General features: G+C 41.6%; 1 long non-coding RNA gene across 1 annotated transcript; it reads right to left on the bottom strand.

Moving 5' to 3' along the window:
• Nucleotides 1–3,776: 3,776 nt before the first annotated feature.
• Nucleotides 3,777–10,459, bottom strand: LOC137452180 (uncharacterized). Its single transcript, XR_010989994.1, has 3 exons — nt 10,403–10,459; nt 9,652–9,704; nt 3,777–3,887 (listed from the first exon to the last, which is right to left on the bottom strand). It is a non-coding gene; the product is annotated as an uncharacterized lncRNA (long non-coding RNA).
• Nucleotides 10,460–18,436: the final 7,977 nt, after the last annotated feature.

Genomic DNA, 18,436 nt, shown 5'->3' on the forward strand with positions numbered 1-18,436 from the left:
GATTTATTTTATTATCACATTTTCCAGAGCTATCAAGCAGTTCAATGATTACATTAATTTTTCATAACCCCTCTCACTTTCAGAAGTATTGCTTGTCAACATAATTACTTTTTATAATCAAATGAAAATATTTACTTGTACTTTAAGAATCACCTGTATCCCAACCTAATTTAAAGATTTAAATCTAATCACAGGCTGCACCTCAGAAATGATAGGTGCCACTTTTTTACTCATTTAAATGACAGAATTATATGTTGGGAGAGCTGATATTTAAACCAATGCAGGCAATGTGCAAATTTGAAATAAAAGGAACAAACAGGTGCTCAGAGTTTTAATTAGCAAAAAAAAACCAAGATAAATACTGACGATTTTTAGTTATTCAATGCAAATAAAAAACCTTGAGTTTCCTCTAAGATTCAAGGGGAAAAGAGAGGTTTCAAAGAGATTGTGTAAAGGTTGTTCCATGTGCTAAAATGATTAGGTTCCAATTAATTTGCTGTTTCAAATATCTATACAGATAAGATGTAGATGGCTGGAGTGAGCTGACCTTCTCTGTCTGCCAGGTGCTCATCAAGCTGCCTTATCCCTCTCCTTCAGAAGGACAGGGGTAGAAAATATGATGGCAAATCTCATGGGCTAAGATAGGGACATGTAAATCACTCACCAATTAATGTCATGGGTGAACCAGACTCACCTTGGGAAGCAAAAATAATTTATTGCCACTTAATAACAGAGCATGATAGTAACAAAACCAAAGCTAAACCCATCTTCCCTCCAGCCTTCCTCTTCTTCCCAGGCTCTGTTTGACTTCTGCCTCTTTGAACTTCCTCCCTCTTAGCAGACAAGGGGGGGTGAAGAATGGGGGTTGTGATTGGTGGTCATCTCTGCTGCTCCTTTTTGCTGGTGCTCCTTCCCAGCCCCAGCACAGTTTTTACCTCTCTGTCTGGTTTCAAGTGCCTCTTCATTTATGTAACTTTTCAGAACACAGAATTTGGAACCATATATTTTTCAGGTATTGATGGTGAGCCTTCTTGTCATGGGCTGGAGCTTTCCAGGCAGTGGAGACTTCTCTAACTGTACAGCAGTCCAAGAGAAGACCCTTACATGATGATTGTATACACAATATCAAATTTACTTTTTGGAACTGCACTGTTGATAGTAGGAAAGGTAAAGGGAAAATAACTTGTTGGGTGGGTCTGTTTCTTTTTCTTTCTTACTGATTCACTTAAATTATAGAACTCTTGAAGCTGTCATGAATGATATTCTAAAACAAAGAATTTTCTCACCTATCATTCCTTGTGTATGGAAACCACAGTGATACACAAAACAAAAGAAAGATTCAATAAGACCCAAACTCACCAGACAGAAAGAGGCTGGGGAGCACTCAGAAACCCCACTAAACCTTAAGGAAAGATTCAATAAGTCCTTTTTCAAACTCACCAGACAGAAAGAGGCTGGGGAACAGTCAGAAACCCAACTAAACCTTTCTAGTTCAGAGTAGAGGTATTGTCACTGCTGAAAAACAGGCAGAAGTTGTAAAGGAGTTAAGCAGCAAAATCCCAAATACTTTGTACTTTGACTAATACCCAGGATATAGCAGCTTCTGAAGGTGGGGACAGTTGCAAAGTAGCAGCTTAGCTGAAGTGACACTAGACTGCTAAAAGTTAAGCTCCAACCAAACAGGCAAGGCAGGGAGGGAAAAAAAAAGTGTATGTTTTGTTGATAACAACAGGAGTGTGGCTATTGCAGCAGCAATGTGTAGTAGGCACTTCCAGTCAAGCATGAAAACAAAACAACCCAGCAAACTAAAATCAAAAAGAGCAGCTTGTCAGAGGGGTAGGGGGAAAAAAAAGAAAGGAGAAAAGCCCAAACTAGACAAATAGATGAACAGAGAAATCTGTTTCAGTTCATGTTTGCTTCTTTGCACACTGCAGTTTGCTTTAGCATTGTCTGAATGCCTAATTAGATCCATAAGCATGCAGTGCTTTGAAATTCATAGGAGGTACTGGAAGAAGTCTTGCTGCATCCATCATAGTTCCCCCCCTCCCCCCCTTATGTTCATGAAGCACTGGGAGCATTGATAGACAGGAAGTTCATCCTCAGTAAAAATAATGAAGAAAAGCTGAGCAGGGTTTTTTTCAAGGTAATTGGGCACTGAAGGGCTTGATGGACCCCTGAGCAACTCGGTCTAGTTGGGGATGTCCCTGTTTACTGCAGGGGGGTTGGACTGGATGACCTTTAAAGGTCTTTTCCAACCCAATTGGCTCTACAGGTCTATGACTGATTCTATGATCAAGGCTCAGTAAGCAGCAGTAATACCTGTGGACACCTGACCAGATTATAGGCATTGTGAACATGTTTAAGTGGCACTGGGGGGAAAAAAATGGACCTTTAAATAACGTAAAATCCATGTTAAAATACTCTGCACTATCCCTAACAAACCATTTCAAAACAGAGCCTTTTTGGACCTCAGATTTTGTTCTGCAAAGATATGGGAATGGAAAAGGAGATTTAGAGACTTTGAGGAGATGGAGTTTTGGTTTTGGTTTTGGTTTGGCTTTCTTCTGTTTGTTGGTTTGTTGGGGTTTTTTTCCCACTACATTTCCTCCTTGGAAGGAAGGCTATGTGATACCACAAGAAAGAGATAATAACATTCATAAAATACTCATAAGTTAAAAATGAAAATGGACTGATGATGAAAATGGCTCTGTTTCAGAAACTGACCCAAGCTTCACATTGAAATTCAACCTGGATACTAATTAAGCTGCAGTCTTTCACTAGGATAACTAAAAGATTCACAATCTGTTTGGGAACCTGTGTAAAGTTCATTTGAAGGTCTCTGTATGGCCTGAGACTGCCAAGAAATTTCTTCTTCGTGCAAAAATTGCCTTAAGGGTTTCTGACACCGCTTTGGTGTCATTTTGCTATCGACCAGTGCCTTCTGATCTGGATCACTGCTCCTTTGGGAATACATTGATCATCTCATGGAAGCTTTTGCAATGTTTCAAGGTATGAGGAGAGAGAGTTTATTACAGTAAAATGCAAAATGGAGAAATAGCCTGAAAGTTTGGAAATAGATGGTTAAATTTGAAGAGAGAGGAAGCAAATTCTCCCCCTCTTAACAGCTGCTTTTTATTACTCTGGGTTTTTCATGCTTGACTGGAAGTGCATCTTTACATTGCTGCCACAGTCTTCAAGCTTCTGTTACTACTGAGGGGCAAAAAATATCCTATTTGTAGTGCCTTGTCTCTTTGATCTTATTTTTTACCATTCCAGTATCATTTCAACTAAGCTACTGCTTTAGAAGGAGTTTCCACCTTCAGAAGGCACTACATCCAGACTGTTAGTAGTAGTAAAAAGCTGTTGGATTCACTCACTCAAGACAGAGCAAAAGGAAATGTGATTCACCTCTGACTATGGTTTGCCTTCAGACTTTCTTCTGTGTGCTCTTCTGTTTAGCAGCTTGATGGTGTAGCAATTCACTACAGCAACCCAGAATTCATGTCTTTGTCATGCCCTATCCTCCAGCTTCTCACCATGAATGCTGCTTGGAGTCAGAGTTCCTCTGATGTGAACTTCAGTGCAATCTGCACATTTATTAATTGATGAACCTGGGCTGTTAATAGAAATCTTAATTTCTGTGCCATGAGAGGTTTTTATGCTCCCTCCCCCCCTCATTTCTCAGACATTGGATGACTTTCCCAGCTGAATGAATGAGGCTTGCCACCTGAAAGGCAGTGAAGAAGAAATTTATTCACAAAATGCAGACACAAAGGCTGGCTGCACCACTCCAGGAATCCATGAGTTAGATGTATGCAGCTTTCCAACCATTTATTATACAGATTTAGTAAATTAATGCTGTTCTTCCATCTTGCTGGAGATTAGATCTGAAGGTTAATGAAAATCTTAGGTAAGAACAGTGTGTTTGAAGAGAGTAATCAAAAATATACCTGCTTGGCATGGGAATTCACAGACTCACAGAGTGGTAGGGGCTGAAAGGAACCTCTAGAGATCATTGAGTCCGACTCCTCCTGCCAGAGCAGGGTCACCTAGGAAAATTCATGGTGCCCACCTTAAAATCTCCTTGAAGGAAGGGGCAAAACATGCTAAGTGATAGCAAACACCACTCTGTTCTGCAGAGTTCTGCAGATCTCTTTTCCAAAGAAACCAGTAAGCCCGTATTTTCTGAGACATTTACTCATCTTCCACTGATTCAATCAAAATTGGAGGAGAATCCAGGCTTCAGTACCAAGTATGAGAGGGTTTTATTTGTTTATTTTAAAGCTAAAGTATAATAAAATTAGCAAGCTATGCAACACACTTGCACTCTGGGTGTACATTACCATGCCTTCCCCATAATTAATTAATGGCATTTAATTATTTTAAAAGATTCCTTTATTTTCTGTCTGCCCAGCAGAAAGCCAGTGGGAATAAGTGTAGAAATTCCAGCGTGAGTTGCATGCTACATAGCAAACACTCCTTGGTGGTTGTTGTGGTGGTGGTGGTGATTTTTTTGCTCTTTGTAGATGAGTGCTTTTAAAGGAAGTGGAATCAAAAGTCCTCCCATTCCTCGGTGAACCAACTGTAGCTGGCAGTGCCTACGTGCATGAGAGTGCAGCTACACCATAAGGAAATGCAGTCTACAACAGGAAGGAAGCTGCTATTGCATGAAGTCTCCTTTACTGCTGCTACAAATGGCCGAGCAATTCAGTGCCCAAATAAAACTGCTCTCTTTTGCATCCCTTTTAACTTACTTATCAATATTTTGGCCTCTTTTTTTCCACAGGTGCAGGGTATTAGTTTGTAAGCAGTTCTGAAAGCAGGGCAATACACATACTCAAATACAGACTTAGAGACCTTGCTCTGCTCTCCTTTCTCCACCCAGTGCCTTTGCAAAGGTCTCTAGTAAGGAGTATCACGATTTCCCTCCCTCTAGTGAGAAAAGGCACCAACTGCACTTTTGAGTGTAGTTTTTACATTTTGATACTCTTCTGATTTCTTTGCAAGGCTTCCTCTTGTTCATCTTCTCCATTGATCTGGAAGCCTTATTAGGGAGACCTTATAACAGCCTTCTGGTAACTGAAAGGGGTCTATGAGAAAGCTGGGGAAGGGACCTTTACAAGGGCTTGTAGTGATGGGATGTGGGGAAAGGATTGAAGCTTGAGGAGGGCAGATTGAGACTGGAGATTAGGAATTCTTGACAGTGAGCATGGGGGGACACTGGAACAGGTTGCCCAGGAGGTTGTGGATGTCCTATCCCTAGAGATGTTCCAAGGTCAGGCTGGATGAGGCTTTGAGCAACCTGGGCTGGTGGGAAGTGTCCCTACCCTGGAACTGGATGATCTCTAAGGTCTCTTCCAAACCAAACCATTCTATGAATCCATGAAACTCCCTTAACTTTCTCCCCACTGTAGGCAGTGTTATTAGTTACCTCACTTGTAATTCATCTCAGCTTTGAACGTTAGCATATCTCTGGTGTGAAACAGTTTGCAGCTAATGATTCACACCATTATTTCCTGTGTGCTGGGGCTTTGTTGTACACTGTGGGCAGAACACTGAGCATTTTTGTTGTGTGTTGGTTTCTGATTTGTTACAAATGCTGCCTGGTTTCAGGTTGGTTGGTTTGTTTTCTAGACTTTTTGTTCGTGGAGACAGTGTTTCTGTCAAGCTGGTCAAGGATTAAAGTTCACCAACCTGAAAATGAAGGTTAAATTGTGGTCTTAGGTTGATGACTGGACTCGATTTAAAGAGCTTTTACAACTGAAACAATTCTGTGAAATGATTGTTAGCAGAAAGGAAGCTGATTTAATACTGTGCTGTGCAATGTTAGGTGTAGGATGACCTGGAAGCTGGTGGCTTTGTTTATATCTGGGGTTTGGTTCAGCAGCAGCCTTTTGAAGCAAATCTCTCAGTAATTCTGCTTGCTACAGATTGGTTTGGTTTGCATAATGGTTTCAGGGAGTGCAAACAAGATGCCTTACAGGGGAAACTGAACTGGTTTACTTTGGATGGACAAATATGGTACAGCACAAATCATACTTATTCCTCAACACCAGGGCTTGGAACAGCTCAGGATTTGCAGCAAGAACTGATAATAATGAAGGATGATACTGACAAGACACTATGTGAATAAAGATTGACTGTGAGATCATCCATTTTGTGCTTAGCAAATTAGAGGTTATTTGTGTAACCTCTTGGCTGATGAGGTAAGGGATTAATTATAATGATTATTCAATCAAGAATAAATGCTAACCTCTCCCATGTGTCATGCAAGGGAACAAGGTGGGGAAAATGTGAGGGACTAATGAAGGAGGTAAATGTAATTACTCTGGTGATGCCAGGCACTTGTGGAGATGTGGGGGCATATGGATGTTGTCTCCCTGATGTTCATTCTGTTTTATCACAACTAGAATGCATTCTACCAAACTTGCTACCAAACTACCTGCTCTGCTGACAAAAGGAATAACTACACATGTCCAAACATTCATGAAGTGAGCAAGTTCTGAAGTTCTTTCTCAGATATGCACAGACAAATATCTGCCTTAAACAGTAGTTTTGAATACCAGGTCAGGGATGTGCTCCCAAAGGTGGCTCTGCATGCTTAAGTTTGACCAAAGCTCTAGGTCAAGCCCTTATGTGCTTCTCATGTTTGTACTAGGATGTTAAAGCAATAACTTTGTTGTTTGATCACTGGAATTCAGTGAGCCCTTTACAACCAGATCATAGCTTTGCTGGCAATGCAAATGCAATGTAAATTATGGATGAGCATAGAGCAGGTGAACAGAAATAATTCACTGATTGTCATTCTGACAGAAAGGAAACAGGCATCAGATTCAATGATGAGCCAACAAGCTGACATGTAACCTAAGTGTGGGGATCATTTCCTCAGGCACCCAGACATTCAAGAGACCTCATACATGCTCAAAAACCTCATGAAATATTTCACACAGGATCACAGCACGGTGGAGGCTGGGAAGGACCTCTGGAGATCATCTAATCCAACTCTCCTGCTAGAGCAGGTTCACCTAGAGCAGCTTGCCCAGGAAGACATCCAGGTAGGTCTTGCAAGTCAAGGACAGATAAATAATGTTGCAGCTATCATCAGTGGTATTTCTGTATTATTTCTGCCTGAAAGTAAATGACCTAAGCTTGTAATGCTGTCTTAGTTGGAGTACACTCATGCCAGGTGATGGCCAGAATCCATAGCTCTGGTTAGGTCACAGCTTTTCTGTCTTCTGAGAGACTGTGTTCATCCAGAAGACTTGGGATTAAATATTTGCATATTTACTACCAAAAAAGACCAAAAAAAAACCCCAAAAGATAAATTGTCTGTAACTTCTCAATTTTACCAAATGAACAAACCCACACAATTAATAGTAGGATGTACATAATTAGTCAGTGCAGCTGAAGAGGTACCTTAGCTGCCTTTTATCTCTGGGCAGAAATCCAGCATCTCCACAGTAATTCACTTCAGGCTAATAGACAGTATCCTTAAACACACTTAACCTTACTCTGACTAATACAGCATGCAAGCCTCATGTTGTTTTGTCCTTTGAAATCCAGTGCCATGCATTTGTAACAAGAGCAAGGATTTATTTCTCTTCTACCAAAAAGTAGCAGAAGGAAGACCACAGTGCCAAGGTGCAGGAAACAGAATATCAGCATGCAAGTATATCATCAGAATTTTCCCCCAGTAAACAGGGCAAGTCTTCTGGAGAGCTCCTTGCCTGCATGTTCAGCTTTGCAAGAAGCAATCAGTGCCCCATTCAGTATCTGTCAGGTAGCTCTTGAAAGGAATGGGTTAGTGAGACACAGATCTAGGTGATCCTGCTCCAGCAGGGCTAGATGATCTTCAGGGGTCCCTTCTAACTCCTATCATTATGTGACTGTGTGACACAATCCAAATGAAAGGAACTCAAATTTCCCTTCCTGAACATTGCAAATGTGTTCTGGTAACTATCCTCATTTGTTAAATTTCCTCCTTCTCCTTTACTGCTCCCAGAGTTTTTATTTCCCACGTTCTTGCTCTCAGTGCTTTCCTTTATCTTTACAAGATTGCACACACACATTTCCAGCCCCTGTGAGAAAGTGAAGAAAGTAAAGTCAGCACAGAACTTTTAAGGACAAATTTGGCTCCCTGAAGAGCTGCAGATCCTGAAAGGAGGGGCTGTGATAAGCTTGGATTTTGGAGCAGAGTTGTGCATGCCATCTTAACCCAACTGAGGGGGTGAGGCTGCTGCAGAGCTGCAATAGATACGTTATCACACTGGCTGAGGCAGGCTCTGAAGGCCCTTTATCCCTGTAGGTTCTTTTTTTCCCTGTCTTTCATTCCTTGCTAAATCTCTGCTTGGAAAGACAAGCTGGAAGGCTTTAAATGTGTGTAGTCACACAGGCAAGAGAAAATTACTGAAATTGTAAGACAAGAGCTTCCAGAGAGGAAAGATTGCCCAGTAGTTACTGCGCTAAACCTCCATGATGGCAGTTTGGATTAAATTTTGTTTTCTACTGCAGACTCCCTCAGATTTTAAACTACCAGTTTAATGTTTCTATCTTTGTTCCCATTCTGTAGAGTGGAACTAATGTTGCTGATATGTTTCTGGGAGAGTATCACTGTGACACACACACACAAGTAGGAAGCAGGAGGACAATTGACTGGAGCAGGAGGAGAATGAATTTGAGATGATGATTCTTTGTTTTCTAGTGTATCTGTATTTGCAAATGTGGGATATCTTGGGTATCTGACTCATGCTTACAGAAGAGGTGAATATCTAAACCAAAGCTTATTCACCTCTTGTCCTAACAGTCTTTGCTGCTTCCTAAAGTGTAGAGGGTCTAGCCTGGACTTTGAAGGACTGCTTTGTCTTGCACCATCTTAGATAGCACCTCAGTGAGTTCTGTGTTCACTAAAGCGTTCTACCTGCTGCAGAACAAACTGTGGCCTGTTAGTTCCACTGTGAGCTAGCAATGCAATGGATCAAAATATTATTGGCTGAATCCCATTGATTTCAATAGCCCAGAGATTCATAGAATGGTTTGGGCTGGAAGAGACCTTAAAGATCATCTAGTTCAACCCCCCCCCCCCGCCATGGGTAAAGACACCTCTCACCAGCCCAGGTTGCTCAAGGCTCATCCAACCTGGCCTTGAACATCTCCAGGGAGGAGGCAGCCACAGCCTCCCTGGGCAACCTGTTCCAGCATCTCCTCACCCTCACTCTAAAGAATTCCTTCCTAATCACCAGTCTAAATCTCTCCTCCTCAAGCTTCAACCCTCCTCTTCTTGTCCTGTCACTACAAGCCCTTGTGAGAATTCCCTTCTCAACTTCCTTGAGGCCCCTTTCATGTACTGGAAGGCTGCTTTAACATCTTCCCTGTTAACTGTGCCAACAGCAACACTCCTCCCAGTCTCACAAAACACAGTTCATTGGTTTCTTTTAAATGGTAGTTTTAGTGGAGGTAAGTAGTGGGTGTGTTTCATTGGAGTTTATTGAGGAACTCTTCCCTGATAAGCTGAAGAGAGAGCTTTCAACTCTTTGTGCAGACTGTAAACTGTGTATTTTAGATGGATTTGTGCTCTTCCATTACCCATGAGCAATAAACACATGTAGCAATAAACCCTCAGGGCACATTTGGAACCTGAAAAATTAAGTGTACCTTTTTGACTGGAGTTGCAGTGCAGAGAAAACTTGGAGCTCCATAAAGCTGAGCTGCAAAAAAAAAAGTCAACAAAATTATTAGAATTCTTAAGTCATCTAATTTATTTTTCTCTTGACTTTTCTCAACCTTCCAGTTTGTACTGAGCTACTCAGACTAATGTTAAAAAGATGTAGATATGGTAACTTTTCCTTAAGAGTGTCCTTTCCCATAATAAGTGTACATTATTAGGACACTTGCCTCTCCTGGGGAGCTTTTCGTTTGATTTAACACACACATATAAACCATTTTATGAATAATGTATTTGGAGCCAGATCCCCAAACACAGTTAAGGAAGGAAGCAATGAAGAGAGAGTCTGTTTCTGAGAGCGTGCAAAAGGGCTCCCAAATTTCATGTGCCTTCTGCTACGGTAAATACACTCCCAGCTGGCAACCTCTGGCCAAAGAATTGGTGGAATAAGATTTCTGCCACTGTTAAGCAGTAGCCAACAGAGCTGCTAAGTAAAAAAGAAACCTTAAAGGAGCATGACAGATTGCTCAGCTCTCCATGTAGAGAATAATGGAATCTGCTGTGAGACATTTTGCACAATGCCTCCTGCTGCTCCATCTGGGCTGCTGAGCACCGATGGTGAACTCAGTGGTCCACAAGTCAAATATGAAGGTAATTCCCAACAGCAGGATCTTTGTATGAAAAGATGGACACATGGTCACAGTTCAGCCTTTGCAATGCTTCAGCTTTCTAGCAGCTTACCCACAGAATATCTTTTTGTTCTGTAGCTCTCCAGTAAGAAGAAAAGTTTCAGTGCTGTTGTGCTGTCCAGATGCTGTTCAGCTGGAAAAAGATAATGAGAGAGAAGCACAGATCACTGTGCTGCTCTCACCACCTCATGGTTAATTGCTGTCAGTTGACACTGATCTTACTTCTATCAATTAAAAACCTCGTCAAAGCCTGTTTCAATCAATGATTAATTTTTCTTTGCTTTCTGAAGTAGATAAGAAGTGTAGAATCACTTTTGGTTGGAAAATACCTCTTAGGTATGATGATCTTAGGATCATCAAGTCCGACCATCAACCCAACACCAACAGGGCCATTAAAGCACATCCCAAAGTGCCAAGGCTACAGAGGTTTTGAGCACCTCCACCACCTCCCTGGGCAGCCTCCACTTTTGGTAAGTAATTTTTTTTCCTAATGTCCAATTTAACCCTCCCCTGGTGCAACTTGAGGCCATTTCCTCTTGTCCCATCACTTGATACTAGGGGGAAGAAACCAACCCCCACGTGACCCCAACCTTTCAGGAGAGTTGTGGAGAGTGGTTTCCTCCAGACTAAGCAGCCCCACTTCTCTCAGTTGCTCGGACTTGTTCTTCAGGCCCTTCAGCAGCTTTGTTGCCCTTCTCTGGATGCATTTTTATCTGCATCTAGTTATGAAATCATTGGGAATGACTCACAGGAACTGAATCTTGTTAGCTTTGTGTCTCAGGCTTCCATCATGTGGGACTTTTCAGCTCTTTTGTCCTTTTACAGTCTTACATTTACTTTGTGCTCATCCATTGATGATTTCATGCAAGCTATCCACTGCAAATAATAAATAAGTTTGTGGCCTCACCTCTGAGTAAAGAGAAGCAGGACAGGAATTCCGTGATTACTTTATTGCTTAGTGTACGACAACTTTCAGCTAAAGTGCTAAGTTAGAACAAGATCTTTGAACACTACTTAGTTTGGTGACCAAAAGGTGACAATGATTTAACGATCACCTTGTGGCACAGCTGAGTAGAAATACTTCAGTTTTCCTCACTGCAAAGCTATGTTTTTGAAAAAGCAAATCTAGTAGAAAAGCCTCAAGCTGGTGCAACCCTCAAATAATCAGGTGATATGAGTTAGCAATTTTCAGAGCTGGCTCTGACTCAAGTCATGTAGCTCCTGGTTTGAATGTCTGATCCCTGAAAACAAGCCTGTGTAAACTACTCCTGGAATGACTCCTTTTGCGTTTCTGAAGTCGACTGATCATTACTTTGACATCTTAAGAGGTGAGTCCTGTTTCAAGAAGGTTGCCTTAAAAAAAGAAGCACCATTTGGTATAAAATTATATAAGCTCTGGGTATGTTTTATTCAGCAAGCAAGGCATGCTAATCACTGTACAGAATGTAAAAAAATAATCATACCGAGTTTCTGCCTGAAGAACTATAATCTAGACAGATAAACATGGAGAGATGAAGGGGCTAGTCAAGAGGAAAAGATCTACTTCAGCTTATTTGACACAAAGCAGGGAGTTTCACCAAGCAGAAAGAAATGGGGTAACAAACTGTGAAGTTTGTAAAGCATGTCAGAGAGATCTTGCAAAAGATTGCCCTCTGTTAGGGGCTAGATGCAAACAAAAAAAGTCTTACTGGAACAATGAAGCTTTAAAATAAATTGTGGTACACTGTGGTAAAATTTAATATGAGGACAGCAGAAACCAAGTTCAGACTTAATTCCTGCAGTGTGAGAGAAAACGTTAGCCTATCCTGTTTGACTTTTCATTCCCCAGGTAGCAAAGTAAAGTAGTATTACCTGCAAAATATGATCGAGCTCTTGGAGCTGACATCACTCTGCTGGCAAATCATCAGTCTCTAAACCAAAAGGTGGGCAGGCAGATGTGAGCCTCACAAAACCTGTTAAGACACAAAAAGACTCTTCTGGTGGAGCCTGAGTACTCAAAAGCTTGCCTAGGCAGGAGAAACATCTGTACAGCTTGAGAGTGACATAGCTCCTGGTGAGCTAAGAATGGCTTTGAAATGTGGGCTTCACAGCTAGGTGCTTGGACTTCACCTGCCAGCTGGTGGTGACTTCCAAAGGGGACTTTAGTTTTTGGCGGTGGTGACTTGCAGATGAATTACTGATTAAGGATTTTTAGTGGAGTTCCTTATTCCTCAGACTCAGGACCATGCTGAAGTTGTATCAGCTGACATAAATTAACCCAAGCTGGTGTCATCTTTGAGCTTTTATCAAGCTAAAAAGACTGCATGACCAAAGACCCTGCTCTTGTAACTGTGTATGGCTACAGATGTGAAATGTGTCATTATGAGGAAAAGTCTAACTATACTGGATCTTATTTTGTTGAAGGGGATGGAATATGAGCATCTCTCTATCTTTCTCTTGTGATTTTATTGTGATACTGTAATTTTATTGTGATAGAAATTCTTTCCAGTGAGGATGGTGAGACACTGGAACAGGTTGCCCGAGGAGGTTGTGGATGCTCTCTCCCTTGAAATGTTCAAAGCCATCTTGGATGAGGCCTTGAGCAACCTGGGCTGGTGGAAGGTGTCCTTCCCCATGGCAGGGGGGCTGAAACAGGATGGTCTTTAAGGTCCTTTCCAAGCCAAACTATTCTTTGAAGCTATGATTTGACTGTATATTACTGATTTTTCTCAGCTTTGTTGTGGGTTGGGGAACAGATATTGTTCTAAAATATCCATTAAAAATGCAGTACAAGATTCTGAAGAAAGTTTAGGTGAAAAGCAGCACAAGAGCTAGGAAGAAATGAGGTTACATTTAAATTAGTGTTACATCTATGTGTATATATATATATATATGTATACATATTGTTTAATCTGCTTCCAGGAATGTAATTAGAAGCCTGACCTTACATTTTGAAAAAGAAATCTGTTATTTTGCTATTAAAGCCATCTGGTTCTGGAAGACAGGTGTGAAAAATGCCATGAAAGTGGTAAAAATGGGAATCTGCTGTCCTCGAGAAAGGGATGAACCAATGGAACACAGGAAGCATCCACGTTGTCTGCAGAGACTGAGCACCAGAGGCCACAGCTGGGTAAGTTTCAGAGGTCATAGAAGTGGCCAGGAGGACAGAGTGAGGGCTTCTGCCTCCAACTGCTGCTTTGGGTAAAGCATCTCACTCCCCTGATCTGCAAATAAGCTTCAGATGGGTATATGCTAATAGCAGCTGACTATTTTTAGTGGTCTGAATAGACTCCAAAGACATATCACAATAGCTCCCATAATCCCTGGCTTATATAATTTAAATACCAAATGCAGTGCTAAATAAAACCAATTAAGTAACATGTATAGTTTTGAGCTGATGACAGGAACACAAAATATGACTATGAGTGCAATGTAAAACAGTTGTTTGTTTGTGCTCCCTTCTTGGATGGCTGCTGCTCAGCATTAGCAGCTCCCAGCAGCAGCTATGTCGCAGAATCGACTATAGCGCAGCCCAGGTTGGAGAGGACCTTAGAGATCTCCTACTCCAACCTCCCCAAGGACACCTCGGAACTAGACTTGGCTGCTCAAGGCCTCAATGTCCTAAGTAAGTTTCTTTTTAGTGACAGCAAACCACAACAAAACCAGAACAGTTTAGAAAGGAGAGTTTAATGTGTCAAGAAACACAGGATTCTCACAAACTGGGGTGGAATTCTGAAGTGATTCTCTTGCCCTCTGTGAAAACACACCAAAAAAAGACAAGAATGACTAATTTCACTTCAGTGTCCTTGTGGTGTTTATCTGTGTATTGTTCCATTAGATGGCTGGCCAGTGGCTCTTGCAGTCGCTGCTGTGTAGTGCTAGTACATTGCTGCCAGGTAAATCATCTCTGTTTAACTGATGCATGATTGAATACCAGTGTAAAATTAAAGCTGTCAGGGGGTGAGAAGCAAGTCTATACAATATGAAGACCAGGCACATTATAGCACACAGCCTGGAGGGCTGAAATAACAGTGGTTTCTTGTTTTAGAAATGTCAACAGCCAATACATCTCCCAGGCAAATGCAGGAGAACTTTTTCTTGACAGTGTAGATGGGGGGGAAGGGGGGAGGAAAGAGAGAGTTGTTCCCAAATTAAATAGAATGTGATAGTGTAATGTGATACAATGAGAAACTCTGCAGGTGAAGTATTTTGCCTGTGCTTCATTTTAGCCTTTTCTTATTTGGTTGGGTTTAAGTGTGGTTTCTAGTGACCACTGGAGAAAAGAATGGGGTGATTTCTTGTCTCACAAGCTGGGTTTTTGGTTTGGGTGTTTTGTTGTGGTATCTGTCAGGCCTGTGCAAGTATCTTGAATATCCCAGAGAATTTCAAATCTCCCTGGGTGCCAGTGCTTAGGCAGCTAAATCACAATCCAGATGTTCTAATTTTCAGAAGGAACAGGGATATTCATTTACATTTTAAAGGGGCTAGATAGGAACATTTATATAACAGAACTGAGCTCAACCTTTGTCCATTATAATCAATTATCCTGGACTCTCCCTTTTTGTATATGGAGAGACACACAGACTTCTAACATGTAAGTCAACTGCTCTATTTTAGTGTCATGGAGTAACACATTAACAAAGCAATTAGAACATTTAACAGCCTTCAGACTGCCTACCAGACATCTGAGCTGAACTCAGGTGCCCTGGAAAAGATGAGGCTTCAAAAATGATGCCAAGGAGATGTTCTATTCATTGCCTCACCCTGCAAGCACTTACACAGTGGACAGCAAAGCTCTTCAGAGATCTGTGAAAGGGAGGTATTGAAACTCAGCTGGAATCTCAGTGATTCCAGCTGCCAAGGGTCCTTTGAGCATGTTTAACAAATACAGATAACACTGATTTATGTATAAAGCACCGTGGCCACCTCCACCTTCACTGCAAAACATTTTCTGCTCCTTCAGATTATTTCTACTTTATGGCCGGTGACTCTGCTGCAAAATGAATAATCAGCGTTGTGAGCAGAAATCACTTCTGCTTTTAGCCAGAAGAATGGAGCCTTCAGAAGGCAGACCTCTAGTTTTTGGCCTTCTCTTCACCTTTACTTAATGTTTTCCTAGTCCCATGGAACTTGTGTTCCCCATGAGGCAACATCGTCTTCAAGATATGGAAGGCGGAGGAATAATGTGGAGAAGGAAGCAGCCCATCATCTACTTTCTGTGCCACACCCTCTGCTTGAACAGTAACACCCAAGTGCTTGCAAATGAGAGGTGAGGTTTGATACTGAGGAACTTGACTCTGTTATTCTATCTTGGTTTTGGTTGCTTTATTCTGTCTTGTTGGGGTTTTTTTGAGGGTGGGGGGTGTGGGAGTTGGGTTGTTTTGTTCTTTGCTTGATTTGAGGTGGAGTTTTTTCAGTTTTTGCTTTGGGTTTGGTTTGTGGTTTGGTTTTTGTTTGTTTTGAGTTTGTTGTTTGATTGGTTTGGGTTTTTTTTTTTCCATTCCCAATGCTCTTGCACAGAGGAGGACCGTTGTCTCTAGCACTTTGTACTCCATATTTAAGTTGAGGGTGCAGAGTCTGTGCAGCCTGGCTCATGTTCCTTAGCTCCAAGACTGTGCTCTGGAACTCAACATTTTCCCCTTGAACAAGCAGCTTCCTGCTTGAGCTCTCGTGTCAAAGAGTTCAGGCTCTTTGTGCAGCCAATTGAAAGTCCAAGGAACTCAGACATTTGAAACTGCTCCTTAGGGGAAACTTCTCTGTGGCTGCTGACTCAGTAGGTAGGCCAGTTAAGGCAAGGTGGTGGACAATATTGCCTACAATGAGTGCTTTGTTTTCAGGTAGTGTGATGCCAAAGACAGTTGCCTAGGGCATGTAGTCTGGTTCTTGCTGTTAAGCTCTGCTGACTTTCAAACTCTGCAGTGTTTATTCTGAAGCACATTTGTGCACAGTGGGTGCTGTGATCACTAGCAGACGTACCTGGCTATCCGCAGGCATCTTGGCATGCTCACTGTGAAAGGGGAAGCCAGTCCTACTGTTTACAGAGCTCTCTAATTGAATTAGAGAACCTTATTTTTGCAACACAGAAGAATTCCCACTGAAACATTCAAACATAAACAGCTCACACATAAATTATTCACTCCTACAGAAAGCTACAAGGCTAAAGGTACCACTTCCAGGACATCTAAATGATGTAGAATGACTTTACAGAGGAGTGCTATGAAAAGTAACCCAAGCTGGCCCTGCCAAAGCCTGCTTCAGCAAGTACTTCTAACTAGTAAAAATTGTTTTCCAGCTAGGCTTGCTGTGTGGTGTGGCACTGTATTGTGTGGAAATGACAGTCTGAGTCAGTGGCAGCTTAAAGATCAATGCATTGCATCCCTTTGTGAGATACTGACTTGGACATAGCAACTTCAGTCCTCTTGACTAGCTAAATCCTCAGAAGAAGAGGCACCTAAGCATGGTTTAACATCATCTGTTATCACCCAAGACTACTAAAGCTTCTGTGTCTGGTTTGCCAAAGCTCTAACAGTTAGGTTTTCAGTATATCTGATATGCTGAAAAAGAGGCATTCTCTCCTTTGAGGGTGTCACTAAAGAGACAGTCCCCCCAGAATGGCTACTGGTAAGACCAAATCCGAATCTAGCACATCAGTTCAGTTACTGAAGCTTGCTCCAGTTATGGGAAGCCCTGCTCTTAATCCCTCTGCAAAACTCCTGTGCATGCCTTTAACTTTGCCAGTGCAGGTATCAGAAGATTTGCAACCATGATACTTCTGTCTTGGAAGACTGAAAATCTGGGACCCTCTTGGCCCAGACTCATACTGGCAGCATTCAGCTAAAAAACCCAAACAACTCATGGCCATATTTTTTTAATGAAACTGAAGTGTGTAAAACATTAATTAAAAACCCCCTCATGACTCTGTGATTCTATTCAAGTCCAGATTTTAGTTCTGTGTCAACCTAAGCACTGCAGAAAGAGACCAGACGACATGTGTCTGACAGCTATGCTTAGATAGATGCCTTGGCTGGGAAGTTCTGGAGATTCACTTCTTGCTGCTGAGAAAATGAGAGTTCTCTTTGCTATCCAGCAGGAATTTAGTTTCTTATTTTTCTGCTACCTTCCTGTGATATGTGACATGGCACACATCCCTGATGCTGCAAGGTGCCAGAGCAGGAAATGTGTCAGGACCATTGTCTGTGAGCATCATCATATTCTTGCGGCGAGATGGACTGGTAATACTCAAACTTTGATATGCTGCATCCTGTTGCTTGTCAAGTTCCTACTGGTTTAGACACATCTTCTTCATTTGGTCAGCACTCCTTCTGAATTTTATTTCTTTCTGTTCTCTCTTTTCCTCTGCCTTCAAAACTGGCTTGTCAAGATGACATGTCTGGTCCCATTTCAAGCCTTTGATGAGACTTCTGTTTTCTGTAAACTTGATTTTGAGGCACAGAAAATAAAATGAGACTGAAAATTACCTCTCAAACATCAGTTGATCAGTTTATAGACTCCCGCAGACACTTTTTTTCCCCACTGTATTCAATGATCTCTTACTCTGATCAGACAGCTCTCCCACCTGTTCCTCTAGAAGGGTTTTCCAGATTGTTTGATTTAATTGTTCACTTCAGAATAATTATGACAGAGAACAAGGCTGAAAACATGCAAGTTCCCCTGCAGCCTGAGATTCTGCCTGCATGTTCCCATCTGAAATTAGTGGCACTGGCAGTAATTTGAAATTTAGATGAAGACAAAGATTTCCTTCAGGTTGTTTTTTATCATGGGCGTGTAGCAGAGGATTTTGCTCAGTCAGTGGAAACTTAGATAAGATTGAGGCTGTCAAATTGTTTAGAGAGGGCTGGGAAATGCTGTGTGCTGAAAGCTGTGGTGTAAAATCAGTGAAATGTGCTTATTTCAAAACCTGTGGTTTTAGTCAGTGGTGTCGTTGAGTTTTACTAATTGCTCCTCTGTGTTTTAATCAGAGGCATTTAAGAAGGAAAAATCCCAACTACAAATGGAATGTGTCTAACTCTCTGTAGGACTGCAGAAAGTTAAGATGACACTTTGCAGGCTAGGGAGATCTGAAGCTTGGAAGATACAAAAGAGTTTC

This window comes from Melanerpes formicivorus, unplaced genomic scaffold (assembly GCF_026170545.1).
Source record: "Melanerpes formicivorus ecotype bairdi unplaced genomic scaffold, bMelFor1.0.p_v2 SCAF_50, whole genome shotgun sequence".
NCBI classification, from domain to species: domain Eukaryota; kingdom Metazoa; phylum Chordata; class Aves; order Piciformes; family Picidae; genus Melanerpes; species Melanerpes formicivorus.